Raw genomic sequence first — 26,620 nt, 5'->3', positions numbered from 1 at the left:
TCTGTGTGTGTGTTCTACATATGTATCCTGTACTCTACCTCCCATTATTACAAGGAGTTTAAATTCCTAATCAAGTCCACTGAACAGCGTGCACACAAGCAGCAGGAGGGGGCTCTCTGATAAGTTCAGTACTGAGAGCCCAGCAATGAGATGTGAAGAGTGACATTTCGAACGTTCCGGCCACCTCCCCATACGCCTCCATAACAATAGTAACTATTCCACACATGTTCCACATAGGTGGTGGTGACATCTCTGTGCTAAGTTTGATTGGTCATGCACCTTCTGACTGTCTAACCTGCCCCCTGCCTAGTAATCCTTCCTTCTTTCCTGGGATTGATTCAAATATTCCAAACACTGAGCAACTTCAGTCACCTCTAAAAAAACCCAAGAAAAAATAACCCTGCAGTGTATTATTCCCTCCTTTGCCCCTCAACCCCTGTGTAACTACCATGGTAGTTACATACTTCAGTGGTAATAGAGGTAAATAACAGGTGTTCAGGGATGATGAATAGACTTCATTAACTACAAAATCAATACTGTACTATGTACGTTACAGGCCACTTGTGTCTAGTTGTTGACAATGAAGAGCAGAATTCCAATATATAAGGGATACAACCACATTTATATTCCTTCTCCTTCATGCTGGGTCTGATTCTGATTTTAAGAGTGACTCTGGAATCAATGGATTTACAGAGGTGTAAACATGTGTAAAAGACTGAAATTAAGCCCTCTATTTTTATTTTTAATTATGTATTGTTTTAATTGCTGTGTTATCTATCTTAATGCCAACAAAATTATCTTATCTTATCTTTCTAATAGGCATATGGATAGAAGGAGGAAGATAATTTAAACAGGTCAGTAAAGAAACATTACTTTTTACATTGTGATAATCATAAGAAAACAATTGATAATGAGAGCCAGCTTCCCAAATCATGTGAACTTTGGATCATGGGATCAGGTGCTGAGCATTCAAATAGTAGTTACAGGTATGGACAGAAGCAGAATGGCAGAACTCCAAGTGCCAAGGAGGTCAAAACAGGAGAAGGTTTCCAATTTCAGAATGCCGAGCACCATTTGGCTTAGTTTGTTATGCGTTCTAGTTTGCAATGAAGTTCGGGGTCACCACGAGACAGCAGTGAATGTTTTCAGAGCACAGACAGAGATGGGGATTACATTATTAGTATATTGTATATTGCCTGGGTTCTCCATTCTGTCCATTCATCCTTGAACACTTGGCCGCACGATAACCCTTTAACCTCTTCTTCTACTGGCCACTATGACATGCTGCTTCAAGCCATAAATGTGACATATTCTATAACAGTCCTTTTCCCTCCCTTTGACCTTACATGGGCTTTCTCTACTCTACATTGGTTACATGATAACTTTTCTGGAGAATAACATTCCTGGGGGCCAGATTTTCAAGTGATTAGCACCTACTGTTGACGCACATTTTCCAAAGGGTTCTGCTCCCATTTAGGCATCTTAATGAAATGGCAAATTTTTTTAGAAGTACTCACTGCCCAGAAGTTTCCATTATGACCCAACATCCCTTTTCAAACTCTGCCCACTTGTTTTGATGTAAAGTCTTTTCAATGCTCTGCATGAAAAAAATTCCAGTCAGAAAACATAGTTTCATTGAAATTAAAATTTTCTGTGTGAAAATATCTTTTTTAATTTTCTGATTGTGAGATTTGAAATGAAAAATGTCATTTCAAATGGATATGTCAAAGTCAAAATGACATTTTAATTTCCAAAACAGTGACTTGCAATCTCAGATTTTTCCAGTCTAGATTTTCAAAAGAGCTAATCTCCCAACAAAATGGAGGAGTTTAAAAATGGAATGTTCCTTCTGCAGTATATTAAGACATTCAGGAAATTTTATTCCAATTTGGAATGGAAGGTAAAGTCAAAATATTGAACATTTTCACAAAATGAAAAATTATGAACTGTTTCAAATCAGAAATGTGTAAACAAATCTTGACTTTTTTAAATTTAAAAGCAACATTTTGAAACTACATTTTTTATTTTGAAATGCCATTTCAAAATGAGAAAATGTAAAAAGTCCAACTTTAAATTTTCCATATTTTTCCAATTTGAAATTACTTCCTGTTGGAAAGAGTCTAAAATTCCATTTCAAAACTATTTTAGTGCCCAAGTAGACTGAGTTATTTAAAAAAATTTGGTCCAGTTATGGATGCTGAGTACTTTTCAAAATTTAAGCCATTGGGTTCCTCTGTTGTTTGTGTATCTTTTTGATAAGTTTGCTTGTTAGCTGCTGGAGGTTTTTTTGGTTTGGTTTCGTGTTTTTTGCAAAAGGGATTCTATATTTTAGCAGAGAATTAGAGGGGCGTTTGTAAGACTAAAATGTTAAAGTGCCTCGTTTAATAGTTCCCCCCCCCTTTTGATTTTCATTAACATCTCGCTCAGCTCATGAACTTGGACTACCATCATGCAATTAAAAGCTAAGTTAACACCAACATCCAAGATTTCCCAAGCTCATAGCTCTAGTTAAAAAAAAAAAAAAAAACCCGATAAAGACTCTCGAGGTAGAATTGCAATAAATATATTAATTAAATTGGCTATTTGGTTTTGCTGTATGTGTGTGGTTTAATTTCCATTATAATCACTGCTCAAATCCAAAGAAATTAATAGCAGGTTTTGGGGCTTGCCTTTCTATTTTTATTTTTTTTTAAAAGACAGCCTGTGCTAGCTTTCTAATAGTTTGCATGGTTCTCTCCACAGTCAATGCTATTTTACAATGTCATTATGAAAGTTAGATTGGTATGTAGGAAATATCTTTCCTCATGACTAACATGAGGTAAGTAAATATCACTAGAGAGAGAAAAGTTCCTGTCTCTAATAGAACATTTATCAGAAGAGTCCCACTCCATTTGTGATGCATAATAGTTTGTATGACTCATGCTGTGGCGTGGGAACATTGGAGAAGGTCTTCCTCAACAGAACAGTTTTGGGAAATATTTCCATGAGGATAACTAATCTTTATTGAACAATTATATGATATTTCAACAACCAACAGATGGGGCCAGGAAAAAATACTCCTACTCTCCATCTACTATTATCAAATTAGGCTAGTTATATGGAGTGGGCTAAAACTCTATTCTGAACTAGCCTGAACTGGCCTGGGTAATGCAGGGTATAACACAGTATAAGGCTGGTTATTAGTCTATTCCACTGTGTCAGTTTTGTGCCGAGTTTTCAAATGTGAGTGGCTAGATTTAGGCTCCTAACTCAAAATATAGGCACCGAAATGAAAGCAAATGGCTTTTGAGAGGTTGACTTCAAGCTGCTGCTACTCAGCACTCCTGAAAATTAGACCGCTCATTTAAGTATCCTCCCTACCCCCCCTCCAAAAAAGAGACAGATTTTCAAGAGTTTAGCTCCCATTCTGGCACCTAAAGGATGTGGCCAGATTTTCAAATGTGCAGCACAACAAACCATTCCCTTTGTTCTCAACAGGAACTGTTGGATGCTGATACTCTGAAAATCAGTCACTAGGCCTGACTTAGCCAAACACAAGTTTGCTGGCTCAGTGCAGGGTTAACTGGGTGACATGCTATTGCCTGTGATATAGAGATCAAACTGCATCAGTGGTCTCTTTTGGCCTTAAAAGTTAAGAATCTGAGCCTAAATTGAAGATTAAATTGTAAATAACAGCCTAGATACATTACCATTCCTATAAAGAGAAATGTATTAATAATGGATTGGATTCTACTTGGCCTTGACATGTGGGCATAGTGATATGGGGATGGCATGAAGATTCCCCTCGTTCTTGTGTGGCCAGTAGAAGTGCCAGGCAAATGGCTGACCCATCCCTGCTCTTGTGGTGGTACATGGTGTAGCCTGATTTTGGGTGTTTTAGTCATTTGAATGGGGTTATAGGCTCACCAATTGATCTGATTAGAAGATAATGAGGTTCTTGTCCTGGAAGACAGGGACCCTGGATGCATGACAGGAAGGATCACAGTGATAGCCAAATTTGTATAATTTTATAAGCTTTTATTAAGATAACATAAAATGAGTGATTAAAAGAAAATGAATAATCTAATGGATAGGGTTACAGTCTTATTTTAGGGACTTATGTGGTGTGTATGCTTTGGATTAATATACTCACACCCTTCCCTGATGACCAGATTGAGAGAGATGTCTGGTTCCTCAACTCTTGAGTAGAGAGATGGAGAGCTAGGCGATGCTCAAGGGCTAAGAGCTATAAGGCTAAGACTAACACTACAAACAATACTAAGTATAAACGAAGAACAAAATCTTAACACTAACTAAAAGAAGTTTCAAGGAGTAGCTGACGATTGCCCCAATTAACATAATTTGCCCCTTATACCCTGAGCAGTAGGGGTCCTCCTTCTAAGTCCAAATTTGGATTCTTCACCCCCAAATTATTAGGGTACACTTATTCTATAGGCTGGCAGGTTCATGCATATTCATGACATATCCAAATCCTTTCCAGACGGTTCCAGTTTGTTTATCTCACCTTTGTTATTTCTGGCCCTTTTGTGGGTTCTGTGGTGTATCTGTGAAGTTTACTTGGGGCATAACCTGTGACAGGCCCCCCTTGTTTTGATGACTTATCTTGGGTAAAGGTTATCACCGTTTGTGTCTTATCCTTTAACTCATCATTACTTATCTGGGCCAAAGATCCTGAACATATGTAGGCTAACTGCCTTAGCTTTCATACAGGATGTGGCCTGTAAGGTACCTTGCATGACGGCTATAATACTTTAATATGAATCTATGATTCTATTATAATAAAACAACAATATTTAAATCTATAAGGAAAGATATATATGCAAGTAAGTAGGCTAGTCCTATAGGCTAAAATGGTGCTCTCCAGAAAGTGGGAAGAAGGCAGGATGTAGAAAGATCTAATCCCCGTAGTACAGGAAGTGCAATCTCCACATACCAGGGAATCCTGCTCTACTCATGCAGTGTGGATTCAAGCACCTGTGATCAATAGTTGGGCCAATATGGCAATATCTATCCCACTCTATTTTACATCAGTAGTTTTAAGCAAATGTTTTCCCCAAATAATGCAATGTATTGTTCAATATTTTATATAGCAACATCATGTAAGTTATTTTACTCTAAGCTGCAGAGCTCCCAATGAATTATGATTATAAACACAATAACTGACCTGACATTTTCTTTCCTTTGGGTTTGATGCTCTGCCTCTAGCCTTCTTGAAAAAACATATAAGTACATTCTGAGCAGTCATGAGGACTTTCATGATTTGGCACTGATGTTTTTTAACTCTGTTATTGTTTGTTACTATTATTTAGTAGTAGTAGTAGTAGTACTATAGTGCCTAGGAGCCCTAGTTATAGACCAGGACCCCACTGTGCTAGGTGTTGTACAAATACAGAACAAAAAGACTCCCTGCCCCAAAGAGTTTATAATCCAAGAATAAAATACAAGACAACAGATAGATACAGAAAGACCAAAGAAGGAGTACATGGAAACAATGAGACACCAGCAGTCTAACCCTTGTCAAGTTTTTTGTAGACATTATGGAGCATTTGAAGGAGGATAATGATGTGGCTTTGTGATGTTTATGGGGAGCTCTTCCCAAGCATGAGGAGCAGCATGGGAGTAAGAAAAAGGTGCTTGTTTGAGTATTTGATGAGGGGGTGATGGAGGATGGCATCCTGAGCTAAAGTTGGCTGTATTGGAGACCTCCTCTTTCAGCCTTGTTCTCATTCACACATTTTATGCTGTTTGGAGAATCCATCATCAAGACTTAATATCTGTAGCAGGAGACCATGACTTTCTGCCAGGGGCTATGGTATTTAGATGAGCAGATGTTTTCAGATCTGGATGTTGGCTGGGAACATAAAGGGTTTATAAATGATATGTGTGAGTCTGTGCCATTCTCAGATGGTAAAATATTTGTAGAAAACACTAAGGATTATTAAATAAATATGGACTTTCTACATCAAGCCATTTCTAAGGTTCTAACATTCCATAAATATTTTAAATAAATGATGAGCCTCTTATATTTCAGACACTTGTATCTGATAAAATCCTTAACCAATTAACCTCAAATTTAAAATAAATAAATAAAAAGGTGCCTTTAGCTAGAGACCACACACATAAGATTTCAGATACTCATTGAGGTGGTGGACAGGGAAGTTGAAGGATTTGGCTGAAAGCATTCTAAAATTTTGCTTATAAGAGTCACTACTGCACTTCCATAATTGATGGTTTACTCTAGCATCCGACATCCAGCCAGAACGATAGGCTAAAATCTGTAGTTTCATATTGATTTTTTCCCCTCTTACTTTACATAAAACCAATCAGGCAATAAATTAAAATATTTGATTCATAATGATAAAGTACAGTTTGGTAAGTCTTTTTAATTGTATTTGTTGTGAATCAAACTGAGCTATATGAACCAATTGTAATGTAGCTGATAAAAAAGAAAGATGTCTAAAATGATAGTCTCCATGAACTTAGTTTGCTTTTGTTGTGTGATATAAAATTTAACAATGTACCAGTATGTTACAAGAATAAATTTGCAGAATGTGAAAAGTTAGTGGCAATGGATTTAACAATGGAGCATTTGAAGATGTTTGTTGTTGTTTTCTAGTTTGTCTGTTGACAAAATGGTGCTGTTTCAAAAAGACCTTTATGATTTTGTCTGTACTTTTTCTAAATGTATCAAAAACATTATAGAAATATTTATGGAAATATCAATAATCGTTTTGATAAAATTTTCAGTTTAGAAAAACTAAACTTTGTTAAATGTCAATTTTAAATGAAAGTGATTTTTGAAAAAAAGGCAATTTTGGGGTGGGAAAAGTATTAAAAATGTCATCTAGTTCTCGCCTTCAGTTTTCCTTGACTGTGGCTGGTTTAACCTGCCACTATATACAATGTGCATTTTGCAGGTTTGGTATGGCAGTTCCAGAGCATAGCCTATAAATTTGATGGGTAAGCAGTTTTAGGATTATAGACAAGTATAACACTGCAGGCTCCATTCTTGTCCTCAGATCCCCCACATGCAGCCTTGGAGGCCTTCTGTTTGTTAGCATCTCTGTGAGTTTTATGTATATTACTTCCACCAAACCACCATCATACTCCTATGCAGTGACTGTGTCTGCAGCTTTCTCTAGTCCTCAGGGCCCTTTCTCCAGGAAGAGGAAAAGCTTTTACTTACTCTGGGCTCTGCCAACTTCGCCCACTTGTGCTTCCTTCAAGTGCTTTTTCACAACTCTCCAAGCCCCAATAGCTGCAAAATAATGGCGGCATGCAACTCCACGTATCTGGTGTGTTGAGTGGGGAGGGGACAGACACAACCCCTATCTTCCCAATGGCTGTTCATTGCGGGGTTACTGCACCTTGCTCCCATGGAACAGATATGAGGTCCCTTCTACCTCCACCTGCACTGGCTCTAATCAACCTTAGGCCATGTCTATACTGACGGCGGCAAATTCACCACCGCCAGATCGATGTTTCTGGATCGCTTGAGCGGTCAGTGTAGACCCGCTCAATCGATCAGGAAGTCGACGCTGGTAAACCACCCCCTCAAGTAGCGTAACGCTGTGTCGACGGGAACGCTGTTCCCGTCAGCACAGCGCAGTGTAGACAGCGTGCAGAAGGGAAGCAGAGCAGTCGACGTGAGTTATGCAATCTACTCTGCGTAGTTTGCGTAACTCCCGTCGACTGCCACCGAATCTCCAGGTAAGTGTAGACCAGGGCTTAGTGTGTCAGGCTGGTGTGGAACCTGCATAATAACCTGAGTGGCCCCACTTGGGCTAACTCTTCAGTGAAGACACCCTCAGATGCAGGATACCTCCAGTGCTGTTGTGAGGACAGTGTGCCTTCCACATAACTCTTTATTTCTGAACTGTGCCTAAATGGCACAGTATAGACTATAACTAGCAGCACACATGGAAGCACAATTTAAACAATGTCAAAAAGCAGAACATTTAAATGCTTCATTCTTTATTTATTGTTGTGGATAATAATAGGGGTACCAATTTAAAATCCATAAAACTAAAAATAATAAACCAGGATTGCTGACCTTTGTTTCTTTTAAAGATGAGAGAGACATTTTTGCTAATGAATATAAATATATTGCAGTGGGATCCTTTAAATTAATGTTGCTTACATTGTTATTTATTGGTCACCGATGTGAGGAGAATTATTATTTTGTTAATAGACTGCATCTGAAACATTTAGCATTCTAATTCACTAATTTACTCTCCCAAAAGGTGAAAATGGAAATAGGCTAATTAATGCATCTCATGCCATGCATTTTAGTGAGCCAAGCCATATTGAAACTAAGTACACAGAGAAATCTGGCATTTATTAATCAGAGGAAAGAAGCAGATCCAGAAAGTACAAAGCAATTTAACACATCCTGCCTGGACTACAAAACTCTAGCAAATGAATATTAGTGTAGAAAAGTAATCAGGGGGAAATTGCAAATATTGCACTGTCCACAGTTCAGTGAAGAAATGAGAAATGACAGGACTGGTATCTCCAACTGAAAAAAAAATCAGTATTGTGTGTTCAGGACCATGTTTTGTTTTTTTTTAAAAACAACTTTCAGATACATGATATGTGTCTCTCACATGACACAGGGGACACAAATGCAAACCTTTTGCAGAAGAGAGGCAATAATTCCCAGATCCTAAAGGTATTTTGATTGCCATTGATTTCAATGGGAGTAAGGTGCGTAAATATGTTTGAGGATTCAGGCATAAGGATTTAATCCAGACCAATTGAAATCAATATGAAGCTTTCCATGTATTTCAATATGCTTTGGCTCAGGGTCTGAGATGATATGGTGATGAGACCACATGAGAGTACAATTACTACTGGCACCCATATGTGTGATATGTTTTGGAAAAGGACAGATTCCCCTAGTATTAGTGGCATAGACAAAGTATGGGGAATCCTATCTACAGAAAAGAATAGCCTTAAATCCGATCAAACAGATATTTGGTTTCCATTTCTGGAATTTCAACAAAATAAATAAACAGATAATGGTAGAAGGCTGTCCAAAGACACATGGGTCTCTTCAAATTAACAAATACAGATTAGGAATAGTGCTGGCTGAAAAACATTTTCCATTGAAAAATGTTGTTTTGTTGAAATCAAAAGGTTTTACAGAAACATGTGGATTTCAACTAAATATTTGATGGGAAAAAGTTGAAACGAATGGTTTCAGCTTTATTGTTTTATTTTGGTAATGTCAAAACATTTTACTCTGATACTGAAATGTTTCATTTCAACTATCATTTTGATTAATTTCATTGTAACTTTTGTTATATTAAAATATTTTAATATATTTACCATTATATGCATATTTTATCATAAAAGTTAAAACGAAATTAATCAAAATGATAAAATTAAAAGAAATGTTTTAACCTTGCTGAAAGGACAAACTTCACCATTAGTAAAACAAAATGTTTTGACATTATCAAAACAAAACAGTTCAATGATTCTGAATCAAACTTTTTCAGAAATGTCATTCCAGGGGAAATTCTGAAATTTGAGCTTTACATTCCAGTTCAGAATGAAAACAAATTTTGCAAGGATGGAATTTCCTGCCGAATGGAAATTCCATTTTCAGACCAGTTCTAATGTTTTCTGCTTGGAAAAGAGATGACTAAAGGGGGATATGATAGAGGTTTATAAAATCATGACTGGTGTGGAGAAAGTATATAAGGAAGTGTTATTTACTCCTTCTCATGATATAAGAACTAGGGGTCAGCAAATGAAATTAATAGGCAGCAGGTTTAAATCAAACAAAAGGAAGTAATTCTTCACACAACGCACAGTCAGCCTGTGGAACTCCTTTCTAGAGACTGTTGTGAAGGCCAAGACTATAACAGTATTCAAAAAAGAACTAGGTAAGTTCATGGAGGATAGGTCCATCAATGGCTATTAGCCAGATGGCAAGGATTACTGTTTGTCAGAAACTGGGAATGGGTGAAGGGATGGATCACTTGATGATTGCCTGTTCTGTTCATTCCCTCTGCAGCACCTGGTATTGGCCAGTGTCATAAGACAGAATAGTGGGCTAGATGGACCATTGATCTGAACTAGTATGGCCATTCTTATGGAGAAGAGAAGACTGAGGAGGGACATGATAACCGTTTTTAAGTACATAAAAGGTTGTTACAAGTAGGAAGGTGAAAAATTGTTCTTAACAATTCATTCTTAACATGATAGGTCAAGAATCAGTGGTTTAAATTGTAGCAAGGTAGGTTTAGGTTGGACATTAGGAAAAGCTTCCTAACTGTCAGGGTAGTTAAGCACTGGAACAAATTTCCCAGGGAGGTTGTTGAATCTCCGTCATTGGAGGTTTTCAAAAACAGATTAGGAATAGTCTAGTTATTACATAGGCCTGCCTTGAGTGCAGGGGACTGGACTAGATGACCTCCTGAGATCCCTTCCACTCCTGTAATTCTCTGATTCTATGTTTAATATCGTTCTCTTTCTCAGATAACATACTTTCTCAGTTTGAAAGTTAGAAGATTTTTTCCCTAACTAAAAACTCCAAAAGCTCAGCCTGAAACCCATTTGAAAAACAAAATGGGTTCTTAGTGTGATGTTAGTTGTGAAAAGATAGAGCTGCTGGAGGGCATACACCAGGGAAGGATAAGCCTCTGTAAGCAGAAAATTAAGTCAGTCTTGTATTCACTTCTACAAGGGTGACCCAAAAGATCACAGAACACCCCTACAAAAGGGAAAGAGGGAGAAAGGAAAACAGAGAAGCAAACCTCCAGCCCAGCTAGGGCATCTGGAAAGCTGCACAGAGCTAGCAGCAAAGCTTGGGTTTGAAAGTTAAAAAGAACTCACACCTTTGGAATGCTTACACAGTCTTTTTCCACACAAGGGTCAGTTCCAAGCTTATTTAAATCAGCCATTTAAGCCTCCTATTGATTTCAGTGGCGTTGGTTCAGACCTCAGATGTATGTCACTGTAATTCTTGTTAACACTACTGGTAACTACATGTGTGCATAGAGAGGAGTCAATAGAACCTCAGGAACCTGGCATGTTTTACGGCTTTGTCAGCTGGACTGAAACCTACAACATCAAATACACTTTGCTACAACTGCCCTTAACAATGAGCTTGGCTAAAACCACCAGCTGTTACTTCTTGATCTCTTGTGAAATCAGTCGATTAGGTGGAGAGTCATCCTGTAGGAAGGTCTTAGCAAGTATTATCATTACTGTATACGTGTTTCAAAAGCTGTTCCTTTGTGTTCAGACTCAGGACAAGGTTTATTTTGGTATCACACTGTGCTCTAACCCAAACTCAGCATTTGTTTCAGCATTTCATGTCACCAACAAAGAAAACTCTTGCTCTGACCTCAGTGACAAGACTTCTCCCAGCACCATTCACAGAAGACAGCTTTCTTTACCAATTTATCCAATTTTGATTTATGGAACATTAAAAAGAGAGCGAGAGATGCCAGCAGAAGTTGGTCCAATAAAAGATATTACCTTCATGGGTGGTGGGTATAATAGTCCAAGGGGAAACCACCTTGTCTCTCTAAAAGGACACAAGTCATAAAGAACTCACACATCATTCTTGTGTAAAACAAGGAATCAATGAAATGATGGTTGTTGGATTCCTCTATGAGCTGTACCGTACCACAAATACAATTGGATTAACTACCCTACATGCACAGCCTGTTCAGTAATCAATTAAGAGTCCCCTCAAAGAGACTCATTTGTTTTCCAGATAAGGGCAATGGAAAGTCAAATTTAAGGGAAGAAGCATAGTTTGGTGTTGAAAGCAGAGCTAGCAATGTGAAAATTTGGGGTTTCATTAATGCCTCCCATCACAGACTTCCAGTGTGACATTGGACCCGCCCTTTAAGGCTTGATCTCAGGGGAGTCTTTCCATTGATTTAAAAAGGCAGTGGATAGGGGACTTAATCAGCCTGTGCCTCAGTTTCTCCATTTGAAAAACAGATATAATAATACTTGCCTGCCTCAGAGGAGTATCATGCAGCTTAATTCATTGGTTTTGGTTAGGTACTTTGAGGTCATCAGATGGAAAGTGCTTTAGAAGTGCTAAGTGTTTTTACAATTCCAAAACCTTTTGCTTCATTCTTGCAGTACTGTATGCATGCCTCCTGGGTCACAGAGATTGGGACTTTATGGGACTCCTCCTCCCGCTGTGTGATACTGGAGTAACTTGCCAGGATGGTGGGCTGGGCTCCACTGGGCCCACCCCCATCACTTTTCAAAGTGAGAGGCAGGAGAGCTAGACAAGATAAGATGCCACCAGGCCAGCCTCATGCTCTGTGCTTTGGGTGGGACCATCCCTTCCTTCCAAGCCAGTGCATGGCTGGATCATTCACTGTTTGGCAGGCACCACTATGCTTTCCTCGGGGCTGGTGCCCACTAAGCAGGGCTTGCCGACTTACCAATAAATGGCCAGGAGGAATGGCTCCCCCTCCACCTGACCCAGAGCCATTCAGAGCATTCCCACTAGGTAAGCAGCAGGCCAGCGGCAACTAAGGGCACCTGAGGCAGCAAATGATCCCCCCAAGTTTTTTTACTTGTTCAAGTTCCATGATGGGTGGGGGGAGCATTCTGCTCAGGGGAGGGGCAGACAGCATGAGCGGCGGGGGCCTTGGGGGAGGGAGGGGTGTGGAGAAGATGACTGGGGGGGGAGGAGGAGAGGAGGGACGCATGCAGTGAGTGGGGAGGGAGCCAAAGGGGGGATGGGCAGGGTCTGGGGCAGAGGGGGCTGGAGTGTGGGCAGGGCTGCGGGCAAGGGGAAGCTTCACCCACAGCCCATGTCCACAAAGATACTTAGGCACCAAGTGCCATTTTTAGATGCCATAGTGATCCACAAAGCTTCTGCTCACCTGCTGCCTAACCCTATAGTAAATGGTAAACGTTCCCAGCCCCACTGACAGCAATTCTGGGCCCCAAGGCAGACTAGTCAATGGCCCCAAAGGATGGCTGAGGTCCGAATGGGCTTCTGCTGGAAGTTTTTGCTCATTTATTAAGTGCCAGTCAGGTTCCCAGGTGGCTGAGCCGGCGGTATCTGCTACTCAGCTTCCCGTGTCCCTTGGACTCCCCAGGAAGATTACTGATGAACCTGGGAAACTGAATAGCAGATGACAATCTCTTCAGCCACCTGGGATCCTGCATGGTGCATAATAAATAGGGGAGGGGCAGAGAGCACGACCTGTGGGGGCCTCAGAGGAAGGGGGTGTGTGGAGGAGAGTATATGTATCTATCCTCCCATCCACCCATGCCCTTTTAAATTGCCAGGCCTCTGAGCAATTGCATCCCTTGCCCCCGTTGGTGGGCTTGAACGTTCCCTAGGAACCTATATTACTGCCTCTGAGCATGTGTAATGCTACTTCGCTCTAGGGACCTGGGGACCTATCTCCCAGCTCAGCCTCAAATTCACAAACCGGAGAAGATGGGCATTCAGCCCCTTATGTTGCTTGCTCAGAGGCCATCTACTGGATCAGGATCCTCAGTCGAGTTCACACAAAAGAGCCTGAGGAAGCTAATTTGCCTAATAACCTTTAGCCTAATGATTACCTGGAACATGGGAGACCCCTGGTTCAAGTTCTCCCTCCACTTGATGGGAGAGAAGAGATTTGAAATGGATCAACCTTTTATATATAAAATAATACAAACAAATTTAAAAATTGAAACAAGAAGTAATTTCAAAATGAAAAACTAAAAATGTTTAATTGCAAAAATGTTGACTCAGACATTTCAATATTGTCAAAACTTTATTTTTGGTTTTCTGCTGAAATGAAATTCCCATAAAATTGACCTGATTTCAATTTTGATGGAACTGCATATTCCAATGGCATATGGTTGTATCAAAGCTTCTTCTAACAGTTCTAATAATGATACATATCTCCCTTTCTAAAGCACTATATATGAGCTTCTAATTGTTCTTACAGGTCAAATTGTCCCTCGAGTGAATGTACCATGCAAACAGTATGTAACGTAGTTACATAAATCACAGGGGATTGTAAATTGACTGAAAACCATGAATGTCACTGTTAAATGAAATCACCTATTTACCTTTGTAGAAATCAATTCACTGCAGCTTATCTACAGAATGTAGCAAAAGTGTGATTCTTAGGCAGAAAGTGTTTTTCTATGTAGTATTAATGATGCGCTAGGGAATAGAAAACAGGTGCTGCATTGACTTGACACTTCATGTCAGCTAAAGAACAGGAACAAAAAAGTGAGTCATAAGGGCTCTATATACAAACTTTTTCTATAAAAATAGATGTAATTCAAATAAAATTGAGCTAAGACAACATTACAAAGGCTTATGCTTCAAATACTGAGTAGTGATTTTGTATTTAGAGTTTAACCTCAGATTCACTTTTTCAGTTTTCAAAATTATACTTTGTGACATCAACTTTTTTTAAGCCTTGTGTGGGGGACTGGATGTCTTAGCGTTGGTAATAGAATCTGGAACCTTTCATTAAAATCGCTGGTTCAATTTCAGGGCATATTGATAGTAATCAAAATCTATTGCTAACTTTTATGACCTATGAGTTGCAGTCTTAGCTCAGTTACTGCTGAACATATGTTCACATACAAAGTGACTGTGTAAGCAGTCTGGGGAACTACAAAGCACCCATATTTAAAAAGATGAATAATATTTCATTAGGTTTTGAATATGTAACCTGATTAACATCATGTCTTTGGAAGAGCTACAGACAGTCTCTTAAAGTAGAATATACTTTGGACACAGTGCTCCATTGACTTCTGGGCAGGTAGTCTTAATTTATTTAGAGAGGTATAGCTAAGAGCAGAATCTGGCCCCAAATGAAGAAGTTAGAGCATAGATCAGTTGATTCTGTGTCCACTGAAGTCAATGGGCCAGATTCTCAGCTGGTGCAAATAAGCATAGGTCCATGGTTTCTGTTAATTGATTTACACAGCTGAGTAATCTTGCCTATCAGAACAACACCTGTTAACTTCTACGAGCACAGGACTAAGTCTAGAAAGAACAAACAGTGCAGAGTGAGAGGAAGTAATGAGGTATAGCTTCAAGGAGAGCTGTACTAAGCATCTCAGATTTGTCTATAAAAAAAGATAAAGCAAGTACGAGGGGTTTAGAGAAGTTATTTGGCTCTGCATTCTCTTAAAGCGAGCATGCAGCAAAACAAAGAAACAAAAAGCCTCAATTAAAAACCTGTGGTAAATAGGAAGGAGCTGTTTATACTCAGGCTGCTAGATCCATACCCAAAACTTGGTAAGTGGAAAATGAATTCTGTTTGTTTGTAGCTGTTTTGACATAACTTTCTTAAAGCCAAGAAAAGTTTTGTAGTTAATCTCCCACACAGTAATGAGATGCTGCTGTAACAACCCTGCACTTATTTTGTTTTAGAATGTCTTATGGAGTGTGAAGGATCTTTTTGAAGAGAGTTGCTGGGATGAACGACTGTGCCTGGGGCTATATAGTTTTATTTCCAAATATAGAGCCTTTACTCACATTTATTCACCCAAATGGTCCCATTGAAGTCAAGGTTGCTGAAAGTTGTTGCCCCAAATCTGGTATTGTTTGCAGATTTCTGTCATGGCTAAAACACATGAAGGTGGGTTCAGCAGTAGTAATTATATTCTGATCTGGTGAAAATACATCTCCTGAATTAGAGGGTTCACACTTCCGTGTTGTGGGGTGCTGAGAGAAAGGGCTGACAAATCAGGACATGTGGGATCTCTTCTTAGCTTTCCTACTGATTCTCTGTGTGACCTTGTATTAATCAAGTGGAGCAACTCACCAAAGTGAGTAAAGGTTTCAGAATCTTATCCTATGTATCTTGATGTCAAATAAAAGTTTGATCCAAAATTTTGGCAGCAAATTCTTAATGTTTTTAATTACACTTTCTGTGTTAAAGCTGCAGGTTTTTGGGTGGGAGGGATGAAAGCAATCAACCATGGGAGGTGGATGAACCCCTGTTAAGGGAGGCTAGCCCAGGGCCCTGCCTCTTCCACCTGAGGCCACATCCTCTCCCTCATTGCTGGCTGGAGCCGCCACCATGTCGAGCACCCTACCACAACTGGGAAGGAGCCCTACTCCAGCCGGCCTGAGTGGCCATCCCCAGCTCCAGGCAACTCGAACGCTGTGCAGCCAGGTCTCCAGCTGGGCATGGTCCTGGCCACCCCACGTCCAGGACCAATGACTGGCCCACCCAGCCCCTGTCCCCACCTGCTTCAGGGGAGGCTGAGAAAGGATGGGAAAAGTTGCTGCTGCAGCGCCCTCCTGGGCCTGCCCTGCCTGGGCTGGGATGGAATATGGGTGAGGCCATGCCTGGCTGTTTGGGAAGGCTAAGCCTTCCCCCACCTATGATACTGGCCACCTGTGTAACAGCTTTTAAAAGCAATGTATGACTATTAAAAAGTTGTTTAAAGGTACTTAAGGTCTGATATTTATGACAAATTTGTGGGTTCTTTCTTACAGACATGGTGTATTACCATCACATTATTTTATTTTTATGTTCTACTCTTTTTTAATAGGGATTAATATTCTATATTGTGAAGTTTGTATATTGCAAGCTCTCTAGATAGCAATTGTGTTGTAGTATCTGTCATGTATGACCCCAAGCACGTTGTGTTGGCATTTACTGCTGCTAATAATAGTGGCAGGAATCGGTTTATTTGTTTGCTGAAAACATTAGTACACTTATCATATTTTCTAGCTGTCCCTGGATGTGATACTTGTTTTCCACCAAGTATTTTTCATGATGTAGTTACTTTGCTCTTCTTTAAGCAAAGATGAAGTGGTAATTTACTTTAGTAAAATTATGATTGAAATTTAAAGTGATTTGAAATTAGCAATGCATGTTTTGTAGACCTCAGAGAGAATATTCTTTCAAATATGATCATTTGATGGACATCTAATCTTAGGGCCAGCTCTTCTCATGATGTTTGGTTGAATCAATAGAAGAGACTGAAAAGGTTCACTATTTCATCAAGATGATCTCATAACTTGGCTGTTTCAGAGGAATTTCTGTAGTGACTGCCTTTTGGAAGTGACATGTGGCACTTGTAGGTATTCAATAAAGACCTCAAGGGATGCAGATGTCTCCAAGAATGGGAAAAGCTTGAGAGCATATTTTCAGAGCTTATGGTGTGTTGACAGAAAATGTATTACAAAGAATGATATGGCTCCTGGAGTTCTCTTCCAAAAACTGCCACTGATAATGCCATTAGCAATGAGTTTGAAACAGGAAGTTTGATTAGACAGTTTTATAATCTGCAACACAATTTCAGATTGGATTTATGTCTCTGCCTAACTGTGCTAGTTATCAATGTTTTGGGGTTTTTTTAAATGGCCAAAATTATCAGAATTTTTTTTTCTTGTTTGTTTTTTGGGGGGCGGGGGCTCAGTTTTGGATATGCAAGTGAAGGGTTTGGCTATATGTCCTATGAGCCTGATTCTTATTTATACTAATACTTTTTTGCATATATTTACCATAGGGATACTTAATGTGAGAGTCAAGTTCTATATGTCTGTTAGTCTTCCTACAGGCTAAAATTGTTACTGAAAGATCTACTGGGTATATGTCCCATAGGAGGTTGATTATGAAGAGTGTATGCTCTACTTTTACGATATGCATAAAAAATAGATCAGGTTTATTTTTTGCATCAACATTCATTTTGACAAAAAACGACTGACCCACAACCAAACAAGAAACGTACGGAAAAATTTTTTTTAGGTAAAATGATTTTTTTAAACCAAAAATATTAAAATTAAACATTTTTAATTTTCAAGAGAATAATTTTGTTCTCCCTGCCTCTTTTAACTCCTTCCCCCTCTCCTACCCCCCCCCCCCCCACTCCTCTTCCCTCACACACACACAACACACCCTGCTTTCCCATTAGAAAAGACTGGGTAAAGGAAATAAGAAGACAGAAATAAAAACTTTTTCATTTAGAATTTTTCTTCTGGGGGATAGGGGAGGAATTCTGTAATTCTTTCAATCTTAAATGTTCAGTTTCAACCAGCTTTTCTTAGATCAAGTGCAAACTTTTTTTTTTTTTTTAAGTCAAAATTTATTCTATTCCTTATGCAGTACATGGGTGTTCATTTGAGAATTATCACTGTTTCCTGATGGTCTTCCATGTCTATTCTGCACTATTTAAAGTGCTCAGAGAATTACATTTTAGCTATTCTCTCTGACCAATTATGATAGCTGTAATAGATAGGGACATCGTGTCTGAGGGAATCTAGGGTGAATCACAGGTCCTAACCACATCAGCCACACCATCAGGAGCTCATTCATTCGCACATCTACTAATGTAATATATGCCATCATGTGCCAGCAAAGCCCCTCTGCCATGTACATTGGCCAAACCGGACTGTCATTATGCAAAATAATAAATGGACACAAATCAGACAAAAAATGGTAACATCCATAAACCAGTCGGAGAGCACTTCAATCTCCAGGACACGGTGTAGCTGACTTGAAAGTTGCCATACTTCTACAAAAAAACTTCAAAAACAGACTTCAGCAAGGAACTGCAGAGCTGGAACTCATTTGCAAACTTGACACAATCAAACTGGGTCTGAATAGGGATTTGGAATGGTTATCTCATTACAAGAAGTAATTGTCACTGTTCTCACATTCTCGCCCTCTAATCAATGGTTGTAAGTAGGCCTCATCTACTCTAACCGAATGGACTTTGCTAACACCTACCCTCCCCATTGTTGTTCCTTACCTTGGGGGTGGGGAGGGGGGTGTATACCCCCATCTGATTTCTATTTCTTGCATCTGAAGTGTGTTGCAGCCCATGAAAGTTTGTGCCTGCAGAAATTAAATTTGTTAGTCTGTATACAGCAAAAAAAAAAAAAGAGGCCTGTAGCACTTTAAAGACTAACACGGCTACCCCTCTGGAACTTTTCACATTATGCTTGGTGACTACAGAATCACCTTGGAACTAGGTGGTCTGGAGACCAATAAGAATATTTCAACTTTTATTTGAGAATGAAGTTTATAAAAGAGTGAAGACACAAATTATTTTCTTTATATATGGTACTTCAGAAAAGCGTAGTCAAATATAACACTGCAGCTGTATGACACATTGGAATGTTATATTCAGAATAAAGTGAATGGTGCAATTGAGCAGTTGATCACTTTGAAAGAGACAATGTTGTAATTAGCTATGGCGTTGGCCTATCAGGGGAGCAATGCTGAGAGAGCTTAAACAGGGCAAAACCCCAAAGAATGGAGCAGGCAAAGCTCTAATACTGGTGTGTTTTTCTTTAGATATACCGAGCCAGCAACAAAATAGCTTCTACAGCACCTAACTGGTCACTTAGAAATAAAAAAATAATCCAGCCTTAGGCTCTCACCCAGACAGCCAATTCAAAGATGATGGACATTACTGAAAATCTGTATCCATCGTATGAAAGAAAGTCTATCAATCCCAAAGGTTGGACGCTTTACCAAACAGGTCATTGAATAGTTCAGATCTTATCCAAATACACACTTAAAGCCAATGTTTATTAATTAAAATAATTTTTAAAAAAGAGTAATGGTTAAAAGATCACTATACATACACAGATGAAAATAAAGTTCTTAGGTCAGTTGCAAAGTAGATATGATAACTGAGTTGCAAAGTCCTTTAATTCACAAATTTACCCAAACAGCTTTGGGGTCATCAGTTCTTGTTTAGAGCTTCTTTGTTAGAAATCCAATCCAGAGAAGACCAAATGAAGACCAAATAAGTCAAGTGCCAAGTTTCTTCAAATTCTCCCATGAGAATTAGCAGAGTAATTCAAGGCTGGTGCTGGAATCCCAGTCTTGCAATCTAAATTTCCCGTGACAAGGGTTGGACAGATTTGAGATTGAAAAAGCATTGGGACCTTAGAGTCCTTTATAGATCTATGCAGGCTTATTGATATCTTCTTGACAGCAGATATCACAAGAGGCAATCCTTGGGTGCATAATTGGTAATTACTTGTGGCTATGAAGTAACATCTATTTTTTATGCACACTGGTAACTAGCTGCATTAGCATAAGGCAATCAGCAATTTACAACCATTCACAAGTATTTACTACTTATTTTTATTTCTCTTTGAAGTTCCATCTAAATGTTAATATCTTTCTTTGATTTTTTGACAAATAGAATATAACGACAGACAGAAACTATTTGGTTATATCGATAATCACTAGCAAGATTACGGGTAATTACAGACATATATCTACTTCCAAGCTCTTAACCGTGCAAGATATAACCTTAAAGTCTCAGCTATTTACAATGAATGGCTCTAATTACCATTTTAATATCTTTTAAATGTCCTAAAAATTTATATTTTTGGGTTATTTCAACCTGTTAGGCTCAACCCTTCCTGGCCTAGTGTCACATTGACCTTATAATTTTCCCAAAGGAGAAAACAAAGGAAGTGCCTGTCACTTTTTCCCTGTTACACAGCTCCAGAGAAATTCATCTGTATCTTCAAGATAATTTATCTGGTGAAGAAAAACTCAACTCATGAAGAGGAAAGAATGAAGATAAAGATATTTCAGTTCCAGACTCAGATTATAAAACCAGAAGGAAACACTGTGATCATGTAGTCTGACCTCCTGTATAACAAGATATTGGATTTATCTGAATTAATTCCTGTTTGAACCAAAGCATATCTTTTAGACAGTCTCTATTTAAAAACTAAATAAAATAATAAAATTAAGTTAAATACATAAATATATGTAATATTTAATATATTAAATTATACATTATATTATAAATATATATTATAAAATAAAAACCAGTCTATATTTTAAAACTGCCCATGATTAAGGTTGCTTAATACTTCCCATGTTAAGAACTTTCAATATCGACAGCTTTTAATTATCAGAACAATTGGTCACATGGACCTAAAACGCATGTCCTTAGCTTTTACTGAGAGTTCTTAAATTGCTATGAGACCATTTTTTGTATACAAGAGTTCAGGTATGAAACAGATCTTTCTCCATAATTTGGAGATCAAGCTCATTATTTTTATGCTTCATTCTCCTGAAAATGACATGACATAAAGCACTGATCTGTATATTGGGGAGGAAATGATCTTGTAGATAGCAGTGATTTAAAAACAATATAATTGCTCTACTGAGAATCTCAAACCAAGTTAGGAATAGAATAATTAAACTACCAAACTGAATGGGTGGCATCTGTATCTGTGTCCTCGTGCAGCAACTGAGAATTGGATCATCATCTCTGAAATGTAGGAAAATGCTCTAATTGCTCTTTTTGTTACTGAAAAAACAAAATGCCCAATTTTGCCTTCATGGGTACAGATGCACCTCAGGACTTTTTAGTGAGTTGCACCTGTGTAACTGAGCTTCAAGGAAACAATAAATTAGCTTTGATGTGCATGAAATTTTTGCCTGCACAAATCTTCATGTGAACTAAGGAACAAGCTTTGCTTAACTGATGTTGCCTTTTCAGTTTGATTTATTAATCTGTTTAATAGTAACTATGACCTAAACTAAAAGGAGTTGCAAACAAAATGCCAGTGAATCAGTAAAGATAACATACCTTGCCTGTACCCACCTTTAGAAATCTAAGATAATTAGTGATTGGTTTTGAAAAATATCCTGCAATATTTGTTCCTTCAGTTTTACAGATATGAATAACTATAAACATGGATTTTTAGTACTAAAGTATGTAAATACATGTTTGTGCCACCAACTGAGGTAGGCATCTATGGTGGGATTTTGAATAGGGTTCTATGTTGGTTCAAGCTGTCCGCTCTTTGAAATCAGGGATAAAAGTCCCATTGACTTTATTGGGAGCAAAGTTCCCCCAATGCACAGCACTTCTGAAAATCGAACCCAAGTGCAATTTTTTTTAAAATGTGCCTGCAATTACTGACACCTCAAACTTCAGGAGCAGAACTTGTAGCCTAATTGAGCCCATTAGAAACCTGAAGGACTTAATGCCATATAGATCAGCACACTTTCAAAATGTAAGGGGATTCTAATATGCTGTCAGGTGAAACAAACTCACAATCCCTATTGTAGTCAATGGGATTAGCATGCATGTATGTGTGAGCAGAGTTTACAGTAGTGTTGTAGCAACGTTGGACCCAGGCTGTTAGACAGACAAGGTGGGTGAAATAATATGGGTAGAATTTGGCAATCAAACTGGAGAGTTAATAAAATAGAGTGCATTCAACAAGATCACACAACTATTTCCTCTTGAGACAAAAATATACTAAATTAGATCTAATTCTTAATTTTTTATACTGTTGGACTTTATGTATTAGGGTAGGGAACACACTGTTTAACCTCATAGATTTTACTAATCTTTCATATTTTATTCCTTAATACACAATGTGATTTTAATGAAGTCAGGAAAGAATAAGGGAGCTATCCTGTAGTTAGTTTAATATCTGAATATTTCCATAAATTAGAACCAAAGTCTGTATAGCCACTTGGAGAAAATTCTCTGCATCACATTTCAAAGGTAATGATTTAAATTTCTGTTAAAGTTGATGGTGTGCTTTTTATTAATTTTTCTAACTCCCTTCCATCAGTGCAATTTTAGATTATTCATTTTTTTTATAAAACAAAAACCTGCTATCTGAAATTTAAACATTTCACCTAAAAGGCTAAATTGGGGGAGAGGGAAAGGAGGGAATGGAGCCAGACCTTGACATAGTTCTTAAAACAACCAGGTTAGAAAAGTGTTCTCCAAGTTAGGCTCTGACTCTGAAAAGCATCTCTCCTTAGCAGAGCACTTGTGCTCAACTTTAAACAAGTCTATGGAACTTAAGCAGCTGCTGTGCTGAATCTGGAGCTTAAACAAGACACAATGGGCCATATCCTGCCATCAATCTTTCGGTCCACATTTTTCTTGAGATGAATTCTTTCCTTTCACAGCCCCAAGTCAGCATGAGTCACTACCACTGACTGACAGCTTTGCATCAAGCCAGAAGGTGCTAGGGTCCAAGTGGAGAAACTGAGACAGACCTCTAAGGGATAAATTGTGTCTGCCCCTGCATTGGGGGGGAATGAGCACTGAGGCCTTGTCTATACTACAAAGAGAAGGGGACCGATGTCAGGTCGACTTACAGCCCCTGCATTAATTACTGCAGTAGCTGAAGTCCACTCTCTCCTCCTTGGGTCAGTGGTGCCCATCCTCACCAGGAGCACTACCACCAACCTAAGAGGCAGTGTGGGGAGCTGTGAGCCTGGTACCTTAGCTTCACTGGCAGATCCCTGCTGGGCGCCTGGCTGCCTCCCAGGCTCCCGGCAGGCCGCTCCCCGCTGGGAGCCTGGGGAAGCTGTCTAGGGCTTCACCCCTCCATGCCAGGAGAAGCCACCTAGGGCTCCATGTGAGCAGGGGTCAGCTGGGCTCTAGTTGCCCAACTTTCTTGTCAATTTCTAGCAGAGCCCTAACTACACCGACATAAGCTCTACACCTCTCATTGAGGTGGTTTCATTATATCAGCATAGCAGGGGAGTTACGTCAGTGGGAAGAGCATTTCAGTGCACATACCTCCACTGTTTTGTCGACATGCTGACTTTTGTAGTGTAGACCAGCTCTGAAATCCTCTACATTCTTCTACATACTTGTGCAGAAAAATGTGCTTCTAAGGGTATACCTTCCTCCAGGAGGGATCAAGAAACAAAGAGATTCTATTGGAGCCTACCAGAATTTCTAGTAGAATAACCAGATTCCACCAAAAAGTGTTTAAAAGTTTTCTTTATTTAATGTTGCACCAAAATTAGGCTCTTCCTGATCTTTCTAGTTGTCATTTGGGTTTTTTTCCCTGTGCCTGTCCCATTTTTAATCCAACCCACGAATATTATACCCTGATGTTGTCCCTACTCAACATCAACATGCAGACACCACACAGATGAAGTTGTGAGCCAAATAAGTGTATATTACCTACAAACAATGTCTAGCTGCCTGTGTACATTGCTGCTCTGGCTGGGTTCTGATGGATTCAGCAATAGACTGGGAAACCCAGTAGAGGGCTTCCAAATAATTTAAAGGGATAGTACCCAATTCCATTACACTACATCGGGGCAGGGGAGGAGGTGAGATGTTTATAAAGTTCCATTAATCGGTCCCTGTAGATATTTAGACCTAGTTTCTTTAGTTGATACAAAAGACTGTCCTACTTTCACATAGTGTTTTAGATGACAATGAGAAAAGTCAAAATTGTGGTTTACCAGACAAAATATTGGTATGGGAATCAGGAACCAGTTCTGTTCTTGTCTCTGCCACTGAGTGACTTTGGCCAGGTGACTTCTTTCTGCACTTCAGTTTCCTTCTCTAAAAAATGAGGAACTTGCTCTGCTTTTTGAAGTATTTTGGGATATACAGAGGAGAAATGCTTTATAGGTATTAAGATGCTGAAGTACAATGGGATGGTCCAATGGCTAGGATCCTATTCTGGTGATTAGGCCTACACATTTACCCTAATTGTGAGCTAAATTGTAAAAAGTGTAAGTTCATAAGATGTTATGATAACCTATAATACCAAATGTTGACTCCAATCACTTGCCTCTGAGGTCCTTTTTTTAAAAAAAAGTTAAAATTGGCTGCTGGAGCAAGCTTCACCATCATGGCTGCCATCTCCTCTCTATCCTGGGATTCTGGACCACCTTCATCATCCTGAAAGATGTCTTGACCAGGCTAGAGAGAGAGAGAGGAGAAAGAGATTATATTTCCACCTCCACCAGCTCTGGCTAAATCTTAAACTCTCATATCCCAGGAGGAATTCATCACCCATCCCATGTGTCCTTTTCTTTCCCCACTTTTTCTTATTCATCCTGTTTTCTTCTGTCTAACGAGTCTGGCTTAGCTGGCCAAGACTGCATATTCTGCAACATTCTTGTAGAAGCAATTAAAAGCAATACCCCAAACCACTCTATGCTGGTATGAGTTTGCCAGGTCTTGGAGTGGCTAATTAGACTGAGTGGTGTGCTTGTGCTTCTCCAGTCTTAAAGTTGCAAGTGAAAACCCACACTGGAGACAGAAGCTGCATTTTCTCTCTTTCTGTGGTGTTCATTTTGTGTGTTCTTCTAGGAAACTGGATCAGATTTAGATGGGCTGGAGTTGGTGATGACAGCTTCTCCCCCCCCCCCACCCCCACCCCCCAGAAGAACAGTTTTATTGCCATCTATCTAAAAGTTCCCCACCCCACCTCTTCTAAAGACTGTATTGATACAGGGGAGGGGAACAAGGGATGTTTTTGAAATGAAAGCCTTATTTAATATTTTACCTTTTGAATGCTTTAACTGTTTTTCCTTTTCTGAATCTTAAAAGCCCTTTAAATCTTTTATTAAATGGTGTTTTGCCATGTGTTAAGCATGTTGAGGTCTTTGTATACTAAACTCTGTTAGTGACTGGGTTGGCTTATGTTATGTTAACGCCTTTGGCCCATAACTTCCATGTAAATTAATAGAACAGTCCTTGCTTGGGATTCTGGAACGAAGTTCAACTTGTTCTGCCACAGACTTCCTGCATGATCTTGGGCAAGTCATGGTCAGTGTGCCTCCATTTCCCATCTCTAAAGCAGAGAAAGTAGTACTGCCCCACATCACAGAGGTATCTGTGAGGATGGATAAATGCAGATTATGAAGATCTCCAGTCTATTACTATGGTAATGGAGGCCCTATAAATACCTAAAAAGAGCTTGAGTAGAACAGAGGGTCACATTTTAATGGAGGTATCAAGTCATGAATGATCTTGCCTACTAAAACTAATCAGCTAGGTATAGTAAAACTCCACCTTCTGGATGTCAAGTCACAGAAGAGAAGCTTCTATAAAAAGAGAGCTCTCCGTGAACTTTGATAATATGGTTTTTAAAAAAGATCCCATTTAGTCAAAGATGCTGCAAGAATGAGTCTAATAAAATGAAATGAATGATGAAGTCCTTCTTAAATACATTTTTATCATGTGGCAAGAAAATAATAAGTTCTCATATACCTTTCAATTAACCAGGCAATAATTAACTTTGATTTGCAGCATGCAGTAGAAGTTTTCCCTCCACTCTGAAAAAGAATGTGTATGGTTGCTATTTTGCTAGAGTTGTTACTTACAATACAGCCTCTGAATTGTCACTTGGTTGCTGATTGAGAGACTGAAGATAAACTTGAAATAACTTATCTGTTGTCAAAAAACTCACTCTTGCTATTTCAATGGAATGAACCAATGATTATTGCAAGATCATTGCCTGCAGAAATGTTTAAATGCCCCCTCAAAAAATGTGTATTTCCATGCATAAATGCAAATAGAAGTCTACAGCAAATGTACACAGTTTTTTTAATGTGGAGAATCACTTTGCTGTATAACAGTTAAATGAACTAAATTCCATTCTCTGTTGAATGGCTCTCACTCACTATCATTGCAAGTGTCAGGATTTAGTGTCCAATAATCCACACAGCAGGCTACTAACAGATGGTCACTTGGACATCAACCATCATTATCTAAATGTGGAAAAGATATTTGTGACCTTCTCTTATCAGCAACCATCTGGAAAATGGTAATGTTCCAGTAAAGCTCTCCATACTTTTGTTTTGCATCCATCTGAAGTCTATTAAAAAAGCAACCAAAGTAGTCAATTCCTATATAATTAACGATTTATATAGCACCATAGGTGTTT

General features: G+C 38.9%; 1 long non-coding RNA gene across 1 annotated transcript in view; it reads left to right on the top strand.

Annotated features, from left to right (window-relative positions):
- Positions 1-834: 834 nt before the first annotated feature.
- LOC137156561 (uncharacterized) overlaps positions 835-26,620 on the top strand; it is a 114,967-nt gene continuing 89,181 nt past the window's right edge. The window contains exons 1-2 of the long non-coding RNA XR_010920817.1: positions 835-854; positions 15,383-15,590. This is a non-coding gene — a long non-coding RNA (uncharacterized lncRNA). The remainder of the gene's footprint in view (positions 855-15,382; positions 15,591-26,620) is intronic.

The sequence above is a fragment of the Emydura macquarii genome, unplaced genomic scaffold (assembly GCF_026122565.2).
Source record: "Emydura macquarii macquarii isolate MOO-44397 ecotype Brisbane River unplaced genomic scaffold, CSIRO-AGI_Emac_v2 contig_1451, whole genome shotgun sequence".
In the NCBI taxonomy this organism is placed as follows: domain Eukaryota; kingdom Metazoa; phylum Chordata; order Testudines; family Chelidae; genus Emydura; species Emydura macquarii.
This window is presented reverse-complemented; position numbering and strand designations above follow the sequence as displayed.